General features: G+C 35.5%; 1 protein-coding gene across 1 annotated transcript in view; it reads left to right on the forward strand.

The window, feature by feature from the left end:
- LOC111044424 (filamin-A-like) overlaps window positions 1-23,193 on the forward strand; it is an 86,864-nt gene that overhangs the window by 26,050 nt on the left and 37,621 nt on the right. The gene's annotated exons all lie outside the window — the stretch shown is intronic.

A 23,193-nucleotide genomic window follows, 5' to 3' on the forward strand; every position in this document is an offset into this window, starting at 1 on the left:
TGGAGTGACGTTCGGTTGCGGAGCAGAGCGACAGTCTGTACGCACCTTAAGACATGCCTACAGACCAAAAGTGAGGTCCACGTTATAATGACAGTGTTTGATTAGCAATGGTATTGCTATCCTTGTCTATCATTCAACAAAGCGGATAGCGCTATCTCTTACTCGCGGTGCTCTTTTGCCAGATCGTCTTCTAACAATGGAGAATTGATAAATAATTAACAAAATATTTCACCTCAATTTTGAAACTATTGAAAAAAATTATTATTTCATGCTTTATAAAACATAATTGATTATTTAAACGAGAATGAATAGTTGATATTACATCAATAAACCTGTATCAGCTACCGTCTATAGAAGGCATTGACAAGACGGAGGATCAGCAACGTTGTTCCCCTATCTTTCTCCACTGCCATTACAACGTGGACCCCACTATTGCTGCTTGTCATAAATTATTCTCAGAGGATTGTAGACTGTACTTCAGCTTTCATCTACAGTTTCATCAATCAAATAGGAAACAATTGAAATCCATCAACTAATAAAAAAATCTTGTGTGACGCACTCACACAACTTTCCTTGCCGTTATGAAAATTGATCACCTGACGCTAGTTTTCCCGCGCATCTCAAGTCTACTATTCCAAGATCTCAGCCAGCTGGTGACAGGACAATAACGCTGGAGACACGAAGTCTGCTATCTCTTCATAGTGAATGATTTAATAGAATCAACAATAATTTGCAATCGAATAATCACATTTTCTCAAATTTTGAGATTATCTTCAATTTTAGGTGAAAATGCTACTGAGCATTAATTGTAAACATTTTCATACTCTATCTTCTCCACTTGAAATTTTTTGTTCAAATTGTATCTGAAGCCTGATAATAATTGGGAAACTAAGATCAAACTTTGCATGAATGGGGCGGAGCTCCTGAAATTTTTACATATATGTGACTTGTAGCAGTTAATAGAGCTTATCAATGAATACTCTAGGTATAAATTTGATCAAAATCGTTGGAGCAGGTTTCGAGAAAATCGTAAAAAACCCTGTTTTTGACAACATTTTCGCAATTTCAGCCGCCATCTTGAATTGCATTTGATCGAAATTGTTCGTGTCAGATCCTTATATGGTGAGGACCTTAAGTTCCAGATTTCAAGTCATTCCGTTAATTGGGAGATGAGATATCGTGTACACACACACACACACACACACACACACATACAGACCAATACCCAAAAACCACTTTTTTGGACTCAGGGGACCTTGAAACGTATAGAAATTTACGAATAGGGGTACATTAAATTTTTTCGGAAAGCAATACTTCCCTCACCTATGGTAATAGGGCAAGGAAAGTAAAAATCTGTGGAATTTTTTATTGAATCATGAGAAAATATATTGTCTTGACGATATAATAGATTTTTGATGGAGTTGATCATTTTTAACAAGGATCGACAATTGATATTATAACATCATACCAGGATAATGTGAATCACAGCTTTTTTTTAAAAAGAAGGCAGTGGTAACAGAGATTTGGCACTCGTTTAGTTCCATCATTCCTACTGGATTTTATACTGTAACGTGAATCTCACTCACAGAAAGAGGATCAATAAAAACAATTGAAAGAAGGCAACAGGTTACCTATGGTAATAGGGCAAGGAAAGTATAACATATTGCTCTATGAATTACATCATTCTCCTTGCTCTAATACTATTGATGATAATTATTGTATTATATGTGTTATGAATATTATCTTACATGTATTGAGTACAATTATTTCTACATCATATCTTGAAAACTGAGGTCACACACCTTACAGGCTTACAGCCGAGAAGAAAGTTGAAAGCGAAACTTGTTTCATTGGGTTAGTGCTGGGAGAGAAGAAGAAGAAGAAGAAGAAGAAGAAGAAGAAGAAGAAGAAGAAGAAGAAGAAGAAGAAGAAGAAAAGAGAGGAGGTAGCAGACCCCGATTAGTCAACCGGTTCAAGCCACCTTTTACTTTCATCTCGTTTTCCGTATTCATTTCTTTGTCTTCCAACACACATGTTTTATCAGCTGTTACCTACTTCTCGTGTATTATGAGTATTTTCTTTGAAATATTTACATTTTTTACTTTCCTTGCCCCATTACCATAGGTAAGGAAAGTATTGCTTTCCGAAATAAATTAAGGTACCCCAATTTCTAAATTTCTATACGTTTCAAGGTCCCCTGAGTCCAAAAAATTGGTTTTTGGGTATTGGTCTGTATGTGTGTGTGTGTGTGTGTGTGTGTGTGTATGTGCGTCTGTATACACGATATCTCATCTCCCAAACAACGGAATGACTTGAAATTTGGAACTTAAGGTCCTTACAATATAAGGATCCGACACGAACAATTTCGATCAAATGCAATTGAAGGTGGCGGCTAAAATGGCAAAAATGCTGTCAAAAACAGGGTTTTTCGAGGTTTTCTCAAGAACGGCTCGAACAATTTTTATTGAATTCATACCTAACATAGTAATTGATAAGCTTCATCAACTGCCACAAGTCCCATATCTGTGAGAATTTCAGGAACTTCGCCCCATCTATGCAAAGTTTGATTTTAGATTCCCAATTATCAGGCTTCAGATACAATTTCAACAAGAAAATTTGAGTGGAAAATATTGAGCATGAGAATCTCTACAATCAATGTTCAGTAACATATTCACCTAAAATTGAAAATAAGCTCGAAATTCGAGAAAATGTGATTGTCCAATTGTTGATTCTATTAAATAATTCACCATGAAGAGATAGCAGACCTCGTGTGTCTCTAGCGTTATTGTCCTGTCACCAGCTGGCTCAAATCTTTGTTTTATAAGTAGACCTGAGATGCGCGTGAACACTACCGTCAGGTGATCAATTTTCATAACGGCAAGGAAAGTTGTGTGAGTGCGCCACACCAGATTTTTGAGTATTGCTATTCTCTTCTAATGAGCAATTGAATGCGCGAATTGAATGGACCTTTCTCAATACTACGGTTTGGATTTATGCCATATTAAATTTGAATGTTTTAGGATACACCAGTTTTGTAATATGGAGAAATTCGATTGATATAATATTTGGATTTAAATTTCAAGAATATTGTGGAGCTGTTAAATTGAATATACGGTTATACGCCTACAATTTATTACTAGTAGTTCTGTGAACAGTAGACCTCACGCAGTATACTCATTCACAAGTACCTGATTGGAACTATAGACACAGAATACAACTATATTATAGGAGTTTTCTCTGCTATAGACCTTATAGAAATACAGCAATAGACTGGCTTCTCTACACATCTGTGTAATCACTTGTCAGCTGATTTATGGTGAATAATTCTATAGTCTGATTTTTACTCTAATATTGGCGTATGAAGGAGGCTACTTTTTCCTTTCATAATTATCCTTGAAATGCAAAATTTCCAAAAACCTTTTATATACGTCGACGCGCAATTAAAAAAGGGACATACTTGACAAATTTCATGAAAATCTATCACCGCGTTTCGCTGTAAATGCGCAACATATAAACATTAAGAGAAATGCCAAACCGTTGACTTGAATCTTAGACCTCACTTCGCTCGGTCAACTACTTGTTAATCACTTTTTTATGTCTGCGTTTGTTCAGAGAATAATAAAATCCATTGAAGCTTTAACAGATTACAAATTGATATTTTATTGGCAATGAACTGCTTTCACTATTATTTATAATCAATTGATTAGAAATACTCTCGATTCTGGCAGTAGACTGCATCAGCTATTGGATGGAATATTGAATGATTTCTTGTATCTAGACTCCGCCTACTCTCCTCATTGGTCGACAACTCGAATTGTGTTTGTAACTCTCCATTCTGCCACTAGGTGGCACCATTTTTCGGGTCAAATATTGAAGCTTGACTTGAGACTCTGTTCAGTCTCTTGTGATTGGTCAACAAATCGAAATAGTTTTTACACTCAACTACAGTCTAACCTCTGTATAACGAAGTCGATTATCCCGAGAAAAAATTCGCTGCCGAGAGGTATTCGTTATTGAGAGCTTCTGTCAAGAAAACTGCCTCGATCCTATGGATATTGTAATATCGTATCATGGCGGTAAATAAATGCGTATGGTAAAACATATAAAACATAATATGTTAAAACATAAAACATATCATCGCGAACGTAGGTAGGGTACCTATTGGCCCAACATTAACTCATGCTGTGGAAAAAACATGTTTTTATAATATTTGTAGAATGTAATAAGTAAACTCACCAATTTATTTTCAGTAAGCTTGATTTGTACTATTAGTAGAGCTTAATCAAAGTACATTCTCTGTAGCAATATTTTTCAATTTTTTACACTACTATTAGATGGAACGCAAAATATGGTTATTTTGTCAATAACTTCACTATAAATACTATAATAACTCAAATTTCCTTTTTTTGTTTTATATTTGAAAAAGTGAGTAATATCGGTTGATTTTTGCATTTGAATAAAACATCATGTTCGATAAACGACTCACATCTATTCAAACAGTCGGACATGTCAGGTACACTATTTTTCAGTTTTAATCCTTGCCTGATAATTTTGAAAGCCTCTAGAACTTCTTGATCTGACAGATTCTTCTCCTCAGGTTCGTCACAGTCATCATTATCATCATCATCATAGTCAGTTCAAAGAATTGTGAATGTGTGACAAAAGCAAGAATGGGAAAGTCCAGTCGTTCACCTGCCTGGTCTACAATAATGACAAGCTCTTGGAATTCGATTTCCGACATGTGTTTCACCCTCTATTGACTGTCTACCACCCTATCTTCTTCCTACCTGAATTGCCATTATTTTTAGTCTATTGACCTTTCTGCTGAAACTAAAGAAATTCTTGAAAATGACAGTCTGCTTCCTATACACACTACACTTTGTATGTTGTAGTCAAGAGAAAACTTTGTTGTTGAGAGGTCCGAAATTCGTTAAGTAGAGGTAAATAAGCAGCAAAAACTCTAAAATGTCATGGGACCAGGTGAAAATTCGTTGTGTAGAGGATTTCGTTAAGTGGAGGTTCGTTATAGAGAGGTTCTACTGTATATAGTAAGATTCACGTTTCAGAGTTGAGGAGAAGAAGGAGGAGGAGGACGAGAAAAAGAAGAAGAAGAAGAAAAAGAAGAAGAAGAAAAAGAAAAAAAGTTTGTGTGGAATGAATGATGCAAACGGGAATTCAACCTTTATTATTATTTTAAAGGCGACTTACTCTAGTTGATGATTCGATAAGCCAATCAGGTTTTTCTGACATTTGGTGAAACTCTTGCAAGACTATAATATGACTGCATCCTTATTTACTTCTTTGCAACTGAATGCACTTCATTCTTCTTCTTCTTCTTCTTCTTCTTTTTCTTCTCCGTTGACTGAAGCAATACTGTAACTCCCCCGTAGTGCGTTTGTTTAGTTTGCTTTTTTTGTTTAATTGATTTGTAAATAGTGTGGCATTTAACACAGTTGAGTGATTGTACTACAGTTCAGCAGTGTTATTTCAAAACCAACCCGCAGTAGTTCTGTTACAAAATCATCAGCTGTTTCCGTTGGCGTGTCATATTATTATTAATCAACTATCAGCTGATCTTTCTTGCCAAAAAAAAACTGACAGGAAGCCGAGTTCCTTGAGTAATGCCATAGAGAAAAGATAACGTGAGAAGATATCCCATGGTTTCTAGAATTCATTCAACGTTTGTGTATCAATTCGAGATGATACTGTATCATATTGTGCTGGTCCTGTATCATGTGGGGTGATACTGTATCATTTTGTGGTAATACTGTATGATACAATCATTTATGGTGATACCATAGAGAAAACATATTATAAGAAGATATCTCATGGTGTAGGTCAAATTCAAAGTTGATTTATTTTTAACTCAAGCCGATTACTGTCGACTACTGTCTATCATTACTGTTTTGTTGGGAGTGTAAGAGTCTAAGAAGGGCACAGTATGAGAGACTACCAGCTCCACATAGCTTCACCAAAAAACTGGGACTATCGGCTTCAGTTAACAGTGAAATTTGGAACATGAATCTCGCCCTATATCTCAAGCTATATCTTTCAAGCTATCTTAGGGAAAGCTATCTTTCCCTAGGGTAAAGATAAATGATACATGATAAATGATACAGCTTTACCAGAAAATAAAAAATCACCACACTTGATACAGTAACAACACAATATGATACAGTATCATCTTAACTTGATAGACAACAGCGTAATTTGATACAAAGCTTCCAAACTTTGAATGAATTCTACAAATCATGAGATATCTTCTCATAAATGATATAGTATCACCACACTTGATACAGTATCAACACAAATGATACAGTGTATCATCTTAACTTGATACACAACAGCTTAATTTGATACAAACCTTCCAAACTTTGAATGAATTCTACAAATCATCGGATATTTTCTCATGCTATCATCATAAATGATACAGTATCAACACAAAACGATACAGTATCATCTCAACTTGATAGACAACAGCTTAATTTGATACAAACCTTCCAAACTATGTATGAATTCTACAAATCATGGGATATCTCTTCATGCTATCATCATAAATGATACAGTATCAACACAAAACGATACAGTATCATCTCAACTTGATAGACAACAGCTTATTTTGATACAAACCTTCCAAACTATGTATGAATTCTACAAATCAAGGGATATCTTCTCATGGTATTATCATAAATGATACAGTATCACCACACTTGATACAGTATCAACACAAAACGATACAGTATCATCTCAACTTGATAGACAACAGCTTATTTTGATACAAACCTTCCAAAATATGTATAAATTCTACAAATCATGGGATATCTTCTCATGGTATTATCATAAATGATACAGTATCACCACACTTGATACAGTATCATCTCAACTTGATACAAATCTTCCAAACTTTGAATGAATTCCACAGATCATGGGATATCTTCTTATACTATCTTTTCTATATGATAGAACTAACACTACATTCAAGAGTGCTAAAATATAACACTATACAGTTGAGGAGACGAGTAATAACCTTGAAATTGCAAGTGAAGGTCACACGCAAGCGACTCTATACTGCTCCAAGACAATTGCAATAGACAATGATAGCTATACTCATACAGGACAATGCATAGAATAGACCAAAGAAGAATTAGAGTATAGATCAAAGAAAATTATAGTATCATAGTATAGACCAAAGAAAGATCAATGCCTATAGACCAAAGAAGAATTAGCGAAAAATTGCTGCGCAAGTGTCTATTTTTAAAACTTGACAGACTGAAAACTTGACGTAATGAAATCTTGAAGAATTGAAGATAGGCCTATAAACTACCTCAGTTAATCAAGAATCTCTATACAACATTTCAAGTTTTAATCAGTTGAGTAGTTGAGACGTGATGATGCGTCAAACATATTTGAAAATGTATTATTGAATCGTTGAAAATTATATTTTCTTGCCGAAAAAAATATGATTTACTATAGTGAGGTCCACTATAATGACATTGTTTGATTGTTTGATTAGCAATAGTATTGCTATCCTTGTCTATCATTCAACAAAACGGATAGCGCTATCTCTCTCGCTTTGACCTCACTATAGAGGGTAACCCGTGCTCTAAATGAAAACTTGACCTACTGAAATCTTGAAGAATATAAAATAGGCCTGTAAACATTCTCGGTGAATTGAGAATCTATGGGAGATTATAAGTTAATCAGTTGAGTAGTTGAGATGTGATGATGCGACATTCTTGATTTTCTTATCCCCTAAGGAATAAGTCAATTCTTCCCTTTTATAGATAGATTATTTTTCACGAGAATGATCAGTCAATATTAAATCAGATATACCGGTATCAGATATACTATCTTCCATAGTAGGCATTGACAAGGCAGAGAATCGGCAACGCTGTTCACCCACCTGTCTCCACTGTTATTATAACGTGGACCTCACTATAGCAACGATCTATATATACTCACTATACTGATCTACTGTTAGTATATATAGATCGTTGCACTATAGTGGCAGTTTTCTGCTCCCCACCCCTTTCCGGAGGGATGTATCAATCAGTTCTACGGTCGACGTTCTGAGATGTCAATCAACCTGTTACGTCGTTCGTAATTATAGTTATATATTCGCTCTTTAATCATGTTAAGTGTTCTAAAAATAGTTGATTATCATTTAATAATCATTAATACATCGTGATGGATGCTTAGAATCGTTTGAAATGTGATTTTACTTCAAAAACATCGTTGCCAAAATTTGACGTTTTTCATCCAAATCTTGGGAGCCAGGTGAGTAATTTTACATGATACTCTCATTAATTCAAATCTATGACCTCTTTCCATGTTCATAAATTGATGAGACACGTATTTTGAAAAGATTTCGATAGATGGTGAGGGAATGAGATGGGTTTTTTTAGTTAAAAATTGGTGAAATTTGAAAATTGGGTCAACATAACCTCAAACCTTACAAATACGGGTGGCTGCAGGAATTTGAAGCTGACCTTCGAGGCTGGGTCATTGACCTCTATTAAAGGTGATGTTACCATCAATGGTTATGAGTGACAGGCAGGTAACCCGTGCTGCGCAAGGGTCCATTTTAAAACTTGACAAACTGAAAACTTGACGTAATGACAACTTGAAGAATTGAAAATAGGCATATAGCCAACCTCGGTTCATCAACAATCTCTATGCAACATTTCAAGTTAATCAGTTGAGTAGTTGAGACGTGATAATGCGTCAAACATAATAAATTTTCCTATCCCGTACATGTATAAGCCAGTTCTCTCCTTTATTATAGTATAATGTTATTGAAATATAAAACGAAGGAGTAGGTTAAAAAATATACCGATTATATTAGTTAAATAAGTTGAATGATGCATATTATAATGGGCCATATAAATAAAGTTGAGTATTTTCTCATACTTCTAAAATATGGAGAATACGCTTCATTTTCTATGAATAAACGTGAGCAAAACCTTTTGCTTATACTCATCAAAAGAACAGTTTGAGCGTTCGCTCAAATGTAAAAGTTTATGCTCAAAATTGTATGAATAAACTAGAGCATTTGCTCAACTTTTGAAGCAGATGCTTCAGAAAAGGTGAGTCTAGTCTGGAGCAGCTTTTCACCTTTTGCTCATAGTAAAATGGCTCAACTAATTCGTGTGAGTAAGAGGAAACTATACCAGATACGATCACAACCAATAGTTGAGAACTATAAAACTCTTTCTAGATTCAACCATGATATGATATCACTATTATTCTCACAAAAGAATAATACAAAAGATACCCGATATAAAGATAGCCATCACGGAATAGGAAAAGCATTTAAGAAGATGAGAGTGGAGACGAATATAAGTAGGCTATTAAGATTATAGCATTATGCTGAAGATTATTATAGAGATGACATTTTTTACGCTATTATTTCGAAAATCTAAACTCAACTAACCTGAAACTCAATTCATAAATAGAAAACAGAGCAGACGACGCAAACACAAACCGTGTCTCTTACTTGCATATTTAGCGCTTACGTGAGCTATAAAAACAAAGTAAGGCCACAACGGCGAATCAGCTGAAGAGAAATCTTTTAAATACGTGAGCATTTGCTCCAGAGTTCAGGAGCATGAGGTAAGAGTATGAGGTAAAGCTTTTTTCATACAAAAATGAGCAAATGCTTATGCTTCTACCTAATGCTCATGAGCAAAACCGTATGCTCCATTGTCATGCTCTGTTTTTATTCATATATGGCCCAATATAATCAGTATATTAACATTCTTCTTCCTCTTCTACCCCTTGTTTGTAAGAAGAAAAAGAAGAAGTTAAATATACTGATTATATTACAGTGAAGTCCACGTTGGTAAGCTGTTTATCAAGCTGAAAAATCTGGTGTGGCGCACTCACACAACTTTCCTTGCCGTTATGAAAATTGATCACCTGACGCTAGTGTTCCCGCGCACCTCAAGTCTACTATTCCAAGATTTGAGCCAGCTGGAGACAGGGCAATAACGCTGGAGACACACGAGGTGTGCTATCTCTTCATAGTGAATCATTTGATAGAATCAACAGTTGCCAACAGTTTGGAATTGGATAATCACATTTTCTCGAATTTTGAGCTTATTTTTAATTTTTGAAAATGTTACTGAACATTAGTTGTAGAGATTCTCATGCTGAATCTTTTCCACTCGAAATTTTTTGTTAAAATTGTATCTGAAGCCTGATAATTGAGAATCTAAAATCAGACTTCGCATAGATGGGGCGGTGCTCCTGGAATTTTTAAAGATATCAGACTTGTGGCAGTTGATAGAGCTTATCAATGACTATTCTAGGTATAAATTTCATCGAAATCGTTGGAGCCGTTTCTGAGAAAATCGCGAAAACCCCTGTTTTTGACAACATTTTCGCCATTTTAGCCGCCATCTTGAATCGTGAAACACACACACACACACACACACACACACACACACACATACTGGAACAAGGTAACAAACGGGGAGGTGAGAAATGAACATACATTGCGGGGAGGCTGATTTACACACATTTACACACATGTTGAAGACTTAATTTTTGTTTTAGAAAGTATATTAATATGTGTTCAATACAGTTGTAACTTTTTTTTTCTGTTAACTTGAAAAAAAAATTACGCATTAAACCTACAAAAAGGGAGAAATGTGTGTACACTTTCACTGAACAAACCGAGGAGAAATGGTGTACACTTCCACTGCACAAAGCGGGGAGAAATGGTGTGCACTTCAAACCCACATTCCGGGGAGGAATTGTGTGTTTAGTTTAACTTACAAAGCGGGGACAAAACGGTTCTTAACACAAGTTCTGGCTGCAACACTTATTTCGATATTTACTATTCTATTTGATCATAGAATACAATATCGTATGGGTCTTCGAAAGCCAGTTACATGCACGTTTGATTTTTGTACGATTGTTTTTTGCCATCCTTATGAATTCGAATAAGTGCATCATCTGTTTGATCTAATAGAATTTTATAAGGACGGTAAAAAATCGATGTGTATGTAACTGGCTTTTACTAAACAGGCTTCACGAATTACAATACGATAATAGGATAGTTGATACAATACATGGTTTTAATTCAGATTCATTCATTGATAGAAATAAAAGGAGATTCCGGTGTCGATGGCATCGAAGTCGCCAGGCTGGTCTGGATCATTTATGAATTTCTCAGTATGCAGTATCCACTCAGCAGCTCTTATACAAACACAAACATTAGTTTCGTTTTACTTGGAATAGTAAGACATTATTTCATTATGTCCATTATTACAATAGATCAATTCAGATCCAGTTAGCTGTTAGAGTAATATAATGTAATTACATTCTATACTCACTGTTCAGATCAGCACATGTTTATAGCCTACTGTATGCAGTGAGTATAGAATGTTACATTCTATACTCACTGACTGCATATTTATACTGGTAATAGGTTTTATTGATTGTTGCAAGATTTTAAGTCAATGATTCAACAGGAAATCCATGGTAATATTCAACGATTTCAACCTAATGAATTAGATTGTTGTATGACAAAATTGAAATCCCGACAACGTAAATAATTCAGTGAAGTTAACTGTACAAGGTTACTTTTTCTCGTATTTTATTGAGTGATAATGGGAGATGATTTCTGATTCCAATTTGGATTCAACCTTTTGAAGTTTGAAACTTTCAAAGCTGGAATTTTTTTTAAACTAGAACTTTTAGGGCCGGTTTCCGACTCAGGATTAGCTAAGTCCAGACTCAAACAGCAATAGTCAGAAAATGGCTTTCCAAAAGGTCAGCTTTTATAATAGAAGTCTTAGTTTTTATTTTCTCATTTCTATAATTGGAAACGTTTTTCCTTGACGGAATTAGACATTCCTGAATATTCAAAATAGCTGAAACTTACACTATTTTCTCTTTATTTTATTTTGTGTTCAATTTTCTAGTTTTTCGAGATTTAATTCAACGTGACTATGACAATGACTGCGACTACGCCCCGTCTTGGAAAACCAAATTTCTGACTCCAGCTGTTTAAAGTCTTGGACTCAGCTAAATCCCGAGCTCGGAAACCGGCCCCTAATGTTTTAAAATGTTCATGTTTGAACTTTTCAAGAGTGTTTAAAAGCTTCTAAAAACTTTACCTGTGAGGCAGAAGTATTATTATCTTAGTAGGTACATTTTACTAAACATAACTTTATGATGTAAAAGCTATATAAAAACTGCTGTAACTCCCTTGTTTTGGGTATTTTCGAAAATGGGACTTACGCTTTAAAAAATTTGGGGTCGCTGAATCCAAATCCGAATACTTTGAGAAAAGTAATGAGTCATACTCTGAGCAAACGCGTCTGAAATTTGAGATCCCCTTGTGAAAGCCTTCGAGCTGCGAAATATGAAATGATCTGAAAAATGATCTTCAGGAGACGGGATTCTGCCGTGTGAAACTAGCCTAAGAATAATTCAGAATAATGTATCCTATTTGAAAGAGTGGATGCATGCAAAAAAAAAACAACTTTCAAAGATCCATGTTCATCAAGCCTTCTGTTACTGCAAGAGATATTCTGTATCTTTGTGAGTATCTTTGGGAGGCTCCTTTTCCTTTTATATTATGCAACATTTTGAAAACTTCGTATATATGTCGACGCGCAATTTAAAAAGGAACATACCTGTTAAATTTCATGGAAATATATTGCCGTATATCGCTGTGAATGCGCAACATATAAACATAAGAGAAATGCACAGCCGTCGACATGAATCTTAGACCTCACTTCGCTCGGTCAATTATATACAGTGATGTCGGAGTAATGAGGGATTCCTTCTCTTTTCATATTATCCTTAAAATGCAAAATTTGAAAAAAACTTGTGTATTAATACATCGACGCGCAGTTGAAAAAGGAATATCTGCCAAATCTCATAGAATTCTATCAACGCGTTACATACATACATACAGACAGACAGACAGACAAAAGAAAATCCGAGTTAAAACATAGACCTCACTACAATAACTAAATATTATGATGTAAAACTTTTGTGGCTATTATTAATTATGCTAGGCTATTTTGAGACTTGAATGCCAAGCTGAAGATTTTATTACTTTAGATTACATCAAACACTCAATGGAATTATCGAATGTGCATCCATTCACTAAGAGTTGGAAGTGAGCGAAAAATCTAACAAAATAAAAAATAGCAAAGGATAACATAATATAAACGAACATGACTAATTACAATAAAATATTGTGATGCGAAACTGTTGTAAATATTTTCACTAAAAATTAAAATAATGTAGCCTATTTATAAGAATGGATGACTGCAAAAAATACATGAAAATATATATTATAGATAGTTACTGATTGTATCATGTTGATAAAGTATGAATATAAAGTGAAACATCATTCATTTTAATTTTGACTTCGTATTTCTATATAGACTCCTCAACATCGCAATAAATTTAGTCGACACTCCCAATTCACTCAGTTTAAAAAATAAAGCCTCTCTGTTCACACTATCGTAGCCAAAAAGAAACAGTACAACTTCTTTGTAGGTCTATTCAACGTTTTCATTACTATATTGAATAGAACAAAAATATTATCAGTAGCCGAATAACCTCTCCGAAAGCCACATGATTCTCTTTAATAATTTTCTCTTTCCTCCCACAACTGCAACCTTCTCAGTAAAATAAATGAAAATACTTAGCGACAGCATTTATAAAAGATATGGCTCTATAATTATTCACTTCATAGTATCACCTTTTTATGCAATGGACATATAATGAACGTGGAAACCCTGTTGGTATCTGTCCACCTCTGACGATGGCATTGGAAAAAGTCAAAATAATCTCTTGTAATTTTTGACGCATCTTGTAAAACTCAGCAGGAACTCTGTTATCACCTGGAGCCTTATTGTTGCGCATTGTCTTGAAGGCACTTTCCAATCATTCATATCTATGTCTTGTCAGAGTTTGATCTTCAACATCCTCGCCGCATAATATGTGACTACCCCGCAAACTGATCCAAACACTCGTCTGAAGTGTTCAACCCAATCCTCAGCACTCACAGTTCCCGAAATCTTGACTCTCTACACTTGAATTCTTTATCAGAGCCACAAATCACTGGAATCCTTGACCTCTTCTGAATGTTCTTTTATATCGCTGTAATACGCTTGCCTTTTACTCTTTCATATAATTCTCTCACCTGCTCCGAATTTGATTTTCTAAACACATTCAATAGGCTGAACACTCGCTTTCTCATAACCGCACACTCTTTGTCGAACCACTTTTCTCTCCATCCTCTCTCTTTCTATCAGGTTGGGGCACATAATTTGCAGCTCTATATACAAGATTATTTAATACTTCATAAGTCTCTTCACTACTCTCGGGAAGACCATTTATTCTCTACAAGCATTGGGAGTTTAGATATATTTCATTCTTCCTCGCTTCCTTCCATTTCAACTTCGGTAAGAGTGGTAAAATTGTGCTCTCTCTTTCTAGAGTATCAACCGTGATTAGCGTAGCTTCAATTGGGAAATGATCAGATAAAAATTCTGGCACAATAGAAAATTTTCCAACTATTTGCGCTAATTCGACAGCCATGCAACATAGATCTATTACGGAAGCCCCTCTGCCTATAAAGTAAAGTCTCCCCACCTATCTCCACTTATCCTTCTATTCATAATGATGAAATTAAAAACCTCACAGAACTCCAATATTTTCTTACCTTTCATATTAATCACCTCATCCTTTGACTCTTGCTTATTACTCAGTGCATTTCCCAATTCTATTACATCTGTTAATTCCGACATGTCCTGTCCATTTCCTATTCTACCGTTAAAATCTCCAATTAAAATCATATTATTTCTATATGCTCTTGCACTATCATAAACTTCCATAATGTATTGAATTCTCTCTCCCATTCCATGTCTCCTCCACCACTCAGGTAAATTGGAACTATATAATATCATCCCGTTGTCCTGCATTCATGTGAATAACTTTCCTCTCAAGCGCATCGATTACCTTACAAAAACTCTCTATTCTTTTACTAATTTCTATTAACTTTCCTCCCTTGCTCTACCTCAGTTTAATTCTCAACTGCGAATTCCCAGTATAAATTGTAATCTGGAACAGTTTCAAAATACAATTGCTTTCCTCTTTCAACAAACGTCTCCAATAGTACAAAAACATCATAATTACAAATAAAATTATATACTTGAACAATCTTACCACTTAATCCAGCCACATTGTACGCTACTATACTCAACTGTCCCTTCTCACACGGACTGACGGCGTTATCTCAGCGGTTGCGGTCTTCGTCCTCGCCGCCTCACTCCTCCTCATCACACATGCTCCCGCTCACGGCCCGCATCACACTCTCATCGAACATGCTCCGATCTCTCTGCAGCCCATCCTCTCCCTCCGAGACCAGTCCATTCTCCTCATCCAGCGTGAAAACCCGACTATTCACGATTAAACGATCCACTTCAACCGATACTCTCCTCTCACTCCCGGAACTTGTTTCTTCAACTCGCCAAGCACCGGAAAAGCTTTGATCGTCGTTTTCTTGTGTCGAAAGCAAAGTCTTTATGAATCACAAACTGTGTACCCTTCAGCTTCCTACTGTTTCTCGTGATGAAATGGATGTCCTGATCGTCCGGAAAATGCGCAATGATTGGCCCGTTATCTATTTTCTTGCCCAATGCATGTGCTCGATTAACCCAGGTACCTGCTCGTGCCCCCAAATGACTCACACAAAAGTCTTTGACAGTTCTCACGTAATCCACTGTTGCACATTCATATTTCAGCCCGCGAAAAATTATATTGTTCCTTCTCGATCTATTTCAAAATTTTCCATCTTCCTGATTATGAGATTATTCTGAATTTTTTGAGCAACAATTTGATTTCTTAACTGTTAATTCTCGACAGAGAGTTTATTCACTTTTTCAATTAGACCATTTAAATCCACCTTTGTAGCTAGCAGCGCGAGTTTTTCATCCATAGCCTTACTAAACCGCTTTTCAAAACGGTCAAATAGTGATTCAATAAAGTCTGAGTTCACATTACCGAAGCTTTAACACTTGGGTCTGGAGCACGCTTTTTCTGTTCCATCTCTTCGAGCTCAGGCGAACTTTTAGCACGAGGACTCTTCTTAGCACTATCGTCCGGTGAAAAGTATTGTTAGATACTGTTCTTATTCATTCAGCTTCGAATATTTCGATTCACTGAGAACAATTTCACAAATAAAAAACAAATTGATAATTCAATTTATTACGAAAGAACTTTTAGCTCTAGGTCTCTTTTTAGCACTACCGTCTGGTGGATACTGTTTTTATTAATTAAACTTTGAATATTTCGATTCACTTGAAAACAATTTCACAAATAAATAACAAATTGATAATTCAATTTATTACGAAAGAACGTTTTAGGTTAAACATGCACTAAATGAACCGATTAAGCACGACCCGTCCGGAAACTTGAGATAAGAGAGCAAAACAATTCTGCGACCGCTCCGTTCAACAGCTCACTATCAACTCCTAATTTGAGAACATACGATTTGAAATCGAAAAGTTGTCAGTTGTAATTGGGGAATGATTTTAAAAAACCAATACTTTTATTTTCCATAACTGTACTCATAAAAAATAATATGATAATATATTTTATATTCAAATGAAACGTTTAGTTTTTAAATAAAAAATATTTTTGAGCCCCAAAATCCATGGAGAGTTACCGAATTGCTTGATCAAGAGATTCAATTGATTGATGATAAAGTTCAATTGCGCCGTGAACATAGAGAATTTGATCTTCATCAAGTTCAAATGTTTGGAGACAAAAGTCGTGTTGCCAATACATACATAGAAATGATTCTCATAATCATTCGTGAACAGTACAGGGGAAATAATATTTCACAATTGAAAATAATAATTTCACACATACAAAGCCTATGGAATACTGTGTACGTAGTACAGTATCCTTTCCTGCTCAAATCAAACTGTACTGTAGGCTACAGAAGAGTCACGACATGTCAATTGGAAAATTTTCTCATTTTCAATGTCTGCTCATGATATGATATCTTCTCATTTACATTTGACGATTCTCAAATACAATTCACTACTCTCAATTACATGTGTGATGACTTCCTAAATACAATTGACTATTCTCATTTAGGCTACATCTGACATTCTCTCAATTACAAGTGACTATTCTCAAATACAATTGATACTTTCTCAAATTAACTTTTTACTTTCTCAAATAAAATTGGAAAAGGTGTTGTGACTACTATTTTTTTTTTTTTGAGCAGGGTATGATTACTAAATCTTTTCTCCGGAACAACGTCTTTTCACAAAAAGTGAGCATGCCGTACACAAGTAAAATATTCAATCCAAGGTTTACAAGAGAGTTTTTGCAAGGATTGACAGACACAGAAGAAAATGTCAATATGGAGAGAAACTAAGAGACAAATTTCATTTTATCATAGGCTATCCTGATCTTGAGATACAATGTTAGGTTAGCAAAGTTTGAGGCATCCGCTTCTCTAAAACAGTAAGTGAATTCTCAGTGAAGCCTGTTCAAGAATAAAACTTACTGACGTGCTATTCTTGAATCTTAACAAGCCTCCCATTCGCATCATTCTAGCAATAACCCGAATTCAATGCGGAAAATTCTCGGGAAATTGTGTACCAAGTCACCATTGATTGTGATGAACCTAATTTGGCGTTGAATTGTAGAGGATTTTATTCTCTTGGAAACAGTTCTGGATTTTTTCACTATGAAAGGTTTTTGAGTTATATGGAGAAAAAAACAGGTATTTTTAACACTGTAAGGTTAGCAGAGGGTATTTTTTGTGAAGAATCATTTTCAGACTATTTGTACCAAATAACTAAAAAATCAGTACCACAATACATTCTGGCAGCATTTCCTCGCTCCCTTCTCATGTCTCAAGTGAATGAACAGAAAAATAAATATGAATTCGCTAAGCTGTGACTCAATGAGTCTGAACGAAAAAGGAGATGAGTTGCTGATTCATAAATTCACGGCAAGCCCATAGCAAACCAGTTACTTCGAACAGTGAAGGAGACAATGGAGATATGCAGGGATATGCAAGTACCCCGCATTGTATGCTCAATCCGTAAATGAGTTTTGTGTAAGTGTGTATTAGCGATCGTAGCACAACGTGGTGGCAATTTTGGAAACTGGAGTGTATCCCATTAGGTGGAGTACTAACAAAATGGGGAGATTTTTTTTATTACGTTTTTACATGATTTTAAGCATGTAGAAGTGATTTTTACTAAAATTGAGCAGTGACACTACGGGGTCTCCCCTTAGTGTACACCTCCCCTTAATGTGCTGTGTATACTTGATTGTCTCCCCGTATTATACCTTGTTTCAACACACACACACACACCACACACACACACACACCACACACACAACACACAAACACCACAGACCAATACCAAAAACCACTTTTTTGGAGTCAGGGGACCTTGAAACGTATAGAAATTTACAAATTGGGGTACCTTAATTTTTTTCGGAAAGCAATACTTTCCTTACCTATAGCACGGAATAAGCATAAAGAGTGTTTCTTTCCTCTGTGCCTATGGTAATAGGGCAAGGAAAGTAAAAACATATAAACATAAAGAGAAATGCAGAACCGTTTAATTGAATCTTAGACCTCACTTCGCTCGGTCAATAATTAGTATATTCAACGTCTTCTTCCTCTTCTAATCCATGTTTGTAAGAAGAAAAAGAAGAAGTGAAATATACTGATTATATTATAGTGAAGTCCATGTTGGTAAGCTGTTTTTCAAGCTGAAAAATAGAATGTCGTGCTTTGTTTTCTAGTATTCAGCATCCAAATTTTTCAATCAAGGATTTGTACGCACCTTTTTACAATGTAGTTCTTTTTATTTGATAATTGGCTCTCCCAATGCAATCATATTAATTATATTCATTCATAAAAATACAGTATCCATTTACTCTTACAAAATAAATCCTACACAAACACACATCAAGACGTACATAATAATGCAAAACTAGGCGTATCATCAAAAACAGGTGTGTTCTTCTAATATTCTCCTTCTTTTTCTTGTTCTCCTTCTCTTCTTCTTCATGTTCTTCTTTTTCTTCTCTTTCCTTGTATTCTTCTTCATATTCACGCCCTTATCAACTTCCTTCTTCTGTTCCCCCCCTACCGTTGATGATCACACACACACACACACACACACATACACACACACACTTCGAAAATCCTTTCTTTCTCTCTCTTTCACTCACTGATTCTCATTCTCCATCCTTCTTCAGTTCCTCCTTCGCTTTCTTTCACAATCCCTTCGAAATTCCGTTTTGTTTCCCCCTTCATGGCTGTTCAACTTAGCGTAACCTTAATTTTTACTGGAGAAAAAACGCCCGTTGGTAATAAAGTAGTTTTGAGCGCCTAAGCCCTTTCAAGCAGATCTCCTCCTTCTCTTACTACACCTTCTCCTCTTCTCCTCTTTTTCTTCTTCTTCTTCTTCTTCTTCTACTATTTATTCTTCTTCTTCTACTATTTCTTCTTCTTCTTCTTCTTCTTCTTCTTCTTCTTCTTCTTCTTCTCTTCTTCTTCTCTTCTTCTTCTTCTTCTTCTTCTTGTTCTTCTTCTTCTTCTTCTTCTTCTTCTTCTTCTTCTTCTTCTTCTTCTTCTTCTTCTTCTTCTTCTTCTTCTTCTTCTTCTCCTCCTCCTCCTCCTCCTTCTCCTCCTCCTCCTTCTTCTTCTTCACCTCTCCTCCTTTTTCTTCTTCACCACCTTCTTCTACTCCTGTCTTCTTCAGAGAGGAAACAACTGAGATGTCGCAAGATTTGACGCCAGTGTTTCTGAAACCAAACCTGCTTCAAACTCAGCTGAGTCTATTTGCATACATTGAAAAATCAGTGAAGAATTGGTACGCGTCCTCACAGCTTCCTACACACGAGACAATCTACTCTCCTCTCTTCTTCTTCTTCTTCTTCTTCTTCTTCTTCTTCTTCTTCTTCTTCTTCTTCTTCTTCGTCCTCCTCCTTCCTACTGCACCCAGTTAACGATGTCTCTCTTTTTTGCTCAATCTCTTTTTTCCCACTCTCTCTCACACTCTCTCTCTCTCTCTCTCTCTCTGCACTTTTATTGGAGTATTCTGCAGCCGGCAACATCTAATATGTCCATGACCTTATTTGGCTAGTTGGTCTTCTACAAGATATCGTTTCAGGTGACTTGACTCGTGTAAATGTGTCTTGTTCAAGTGACTCGAGGTTGACTGGAGTCAAGTTTAGCCGTTGACATGAAACATTACTATAGTGAGGTCCACGTTATAATGACAGTATTTGATCAACTTTGGTTTTGCTATCCTTGTCTATCATTTGACAAAATTGGTGGTACTATCCTTTTCTAGGTCCACAACGATGCCGATTATGTTTTTGACAGTGTAGAAATATAATTAATTGATGCAGAGAATCGGCATCGCTACTCTTCTATCTTTATCCACTGCCATTATAACGTGGACCTCACTATATATTTCTCGGTCACAGAGTTACAATTCATCACAAATTAGAAATAATTCGATGAGAATACGTCACCCAGTTTACAGTTACAGCTGCCATCTACTGGTAGAATTAAGAGTCAGACAGTTTGAAACCTCGACCAATCAGGATGAAGAAGGCGGAGCTTAGCTGTCAGATGGAGGGAGTTGTTATAATGACGAGTGTGTTGTGATTGGTGCTTCGTTTTGACTCTAGAAATTCAATATTATTTTTACTTCCCTTGACCTATTACCATTGGTAAGGAAAGTATTGCTTTCCGAAAAAATTATGGTACCCAGATTTCTACATTTCTATACGTAACAAGGTCCCCTGAGTCCAAAAAAGAGGTTTTTGGGTATTGGTCTGTATGTGTGTGTGTGTGTGTGTGTGTTTATGAGTGTATATGCGTCTGTGTACACGATATCTCGTCTCCCAATCAACGGAATGACTTGAAATTTGGAACTTAAGGTCCTTCCCCTATAAGGATCCGACACGAACAATTTCGATCAAATGCAATTCAATATGGCGGTTAAAATGGCGAAAATGTTGTCAAAAACAGGTTTTTTCGCGATTTTCTCGAAAACGGCTCCAACGATTTTGATCAAATATATACCTAAGAAAGTCATTGATCTATCAACTGCCACTAGTCCCATATCTGTAAACATTTTAGGAGCTCCGCCCCATCTATGCAAAGTTTGATTTTAGATTCCCAATTATCAGGCTTCAAATACAATTTAAACAAAAATTCCAAGTGGAAAAGATTGGGCATGAAAATCTCTGCAATTAATGTTCAGTAACATTTTCACCTAAAATTGGAAATAAGCTCGAAGTTCGAGAAAATAAGATTATTCGATTTGCAAACTGTTGGCAAGTGTAGATTCAATTAAATCTTTCACTATGAAGAGATAGCAGACTTTTTCATGTACATTTTCATGTATGTTCTGGAAAGAAATGAATGATCGATTGATTGATTGATATACTAAACAAATAATTCACAATCATATTCGAAGAATAAAAGAAAGAAAGAATGGAACCTTACTGTATCAATAATATTGTCAAATTCACTCCATTAGTTCAACTTGCAGGAGTGCAGTTTCTTCTTGCATCGAATCAAATCAAAACTAACACACATCTTGAGCTGTACTTAGAAACAGATTCAAGTATGGAGAAGTTCCACGAAATCAATATGATGTAATCTAAAGAATAGTTGATTAATTAAATTTAAAAAATGTGCTGCACTCACACAACTTTCCTTGCTGTAATGAAAATCGATCACCTGACGCGAGTGTTCACGCGCATCTCAAGTCTTCTATTCAAAGATCAGAGCCATCTGGTGACAGGACAATAACGCTGGAGACACACGAGGTCTGCTATCTCTTCATAGTGAATGTTTTTAATAGAATCAACAGTTTGCAATTGAATAATCACATTTTCTCGAATTTCAAGTTTATTTACAATTTCAGGTGAAAATGTTACTGAACATTAATTGTAGATATTTTCATGGAAAGAGTGATTTTCCACTTGGAATTTTTTGTTCAAACTGTATCTGAAGCCTGATAATTGGAATCTAAAATCAAACTTCGCATAGATGGGGCAAAGCTCCTGAAATTTTTACAAATATGAGACTTGTGGCAGTTGATGGAGCTTATCAATGACTATTCTGGGTATAAGTTTGATCAAAATCGTTGGAGCCGTTTTTGAGAACATTGCGTGAAACTCTGTTTTCAACAAAATTCCAGCCGCCATCTTGAATTGCATTTGATCGAAACTGTTCGTGGCGGATCCTTATATTGTAAGGACCTCAAGATCCAAATTTTGGAGATGAGATGAGATATCGTCATTTGAAACTCAAAATACTGTTGTTCCTCCCTCAATCATTCATGCTTCAAGCTTCGAAAAAGATCTACAACCTTTTCAGCTTCCATTCAACTCCACAATTTTACGAGCTGAGTTTTCAGAACCTATTTCCCCATTATTGTAGATCTTTTATGAGAGGTCAGGGTGTGTCACTACGGTATTTCGTTTCTTTATTCTCTCCAACAACATTTGGATTTTGGATTTCCTGTTGGGGAATGATGTCAACCATCAAGAATAGAACTTAATTTCGCTGTTTGAATGGGCCACCAAATGGGACAACTACATTTATACCTTTTCGTCAATGGATTGCGGTATCTATTCATGAATTATTGGGAATAGAAAACTCTCCATATATTTTTTTTTTGTCATAGAGTTTGTATCTTGTTTCATGAGTTCTATATATTATAATTGTTCTTTGATAATTATTATTCGAATGAGTCATTATTATTCATGGTCCTGTACCAAATAAAACTGTAGAATTTGACAATAGATTTGTATTTTTACTTCATAATTATTATTCTACAGTAGTAGGTAACCTGTGCTCCGCAAGGGTCCAATCAAAACCTTGACAACCTGAAAACTTGGCATACTGGAATTTTAAATATGCCTTTAACTATCCTCGGTAAATTAAGAATTGATATGCAAAATTTCAAGTTAATCAGTTGAGTAGTTGAGACGTGATGATGCGTCATTCGTGAATGTCCTATCCCGTACGTGTATAAGCCAGTTCTTTCCTTCATTATATTATATAGATCAGTACAGTTCATCTGATATTATTGTTGTTGTTTCATAGTCTACATTCAAAGACATGAATCATATATAATGGTCTGAAGAGTT

The sequence above is a fragment of the Nilaparvata lugens genome, chromosome 13, assembly GCF_014356525.2.
Source record: "Nilaparvata lugens isolate BPH chromosome 13, ASM1435652v1, whole genome shotgun sequence".
Classification (NCBI taxonomy): domain Eukaryota; kingdom Metazoa; phylum Arthropoda; class Insecta; order Hemiptera; family Delphacidae; genus Nilaparvata; species Nilaparvata lugens.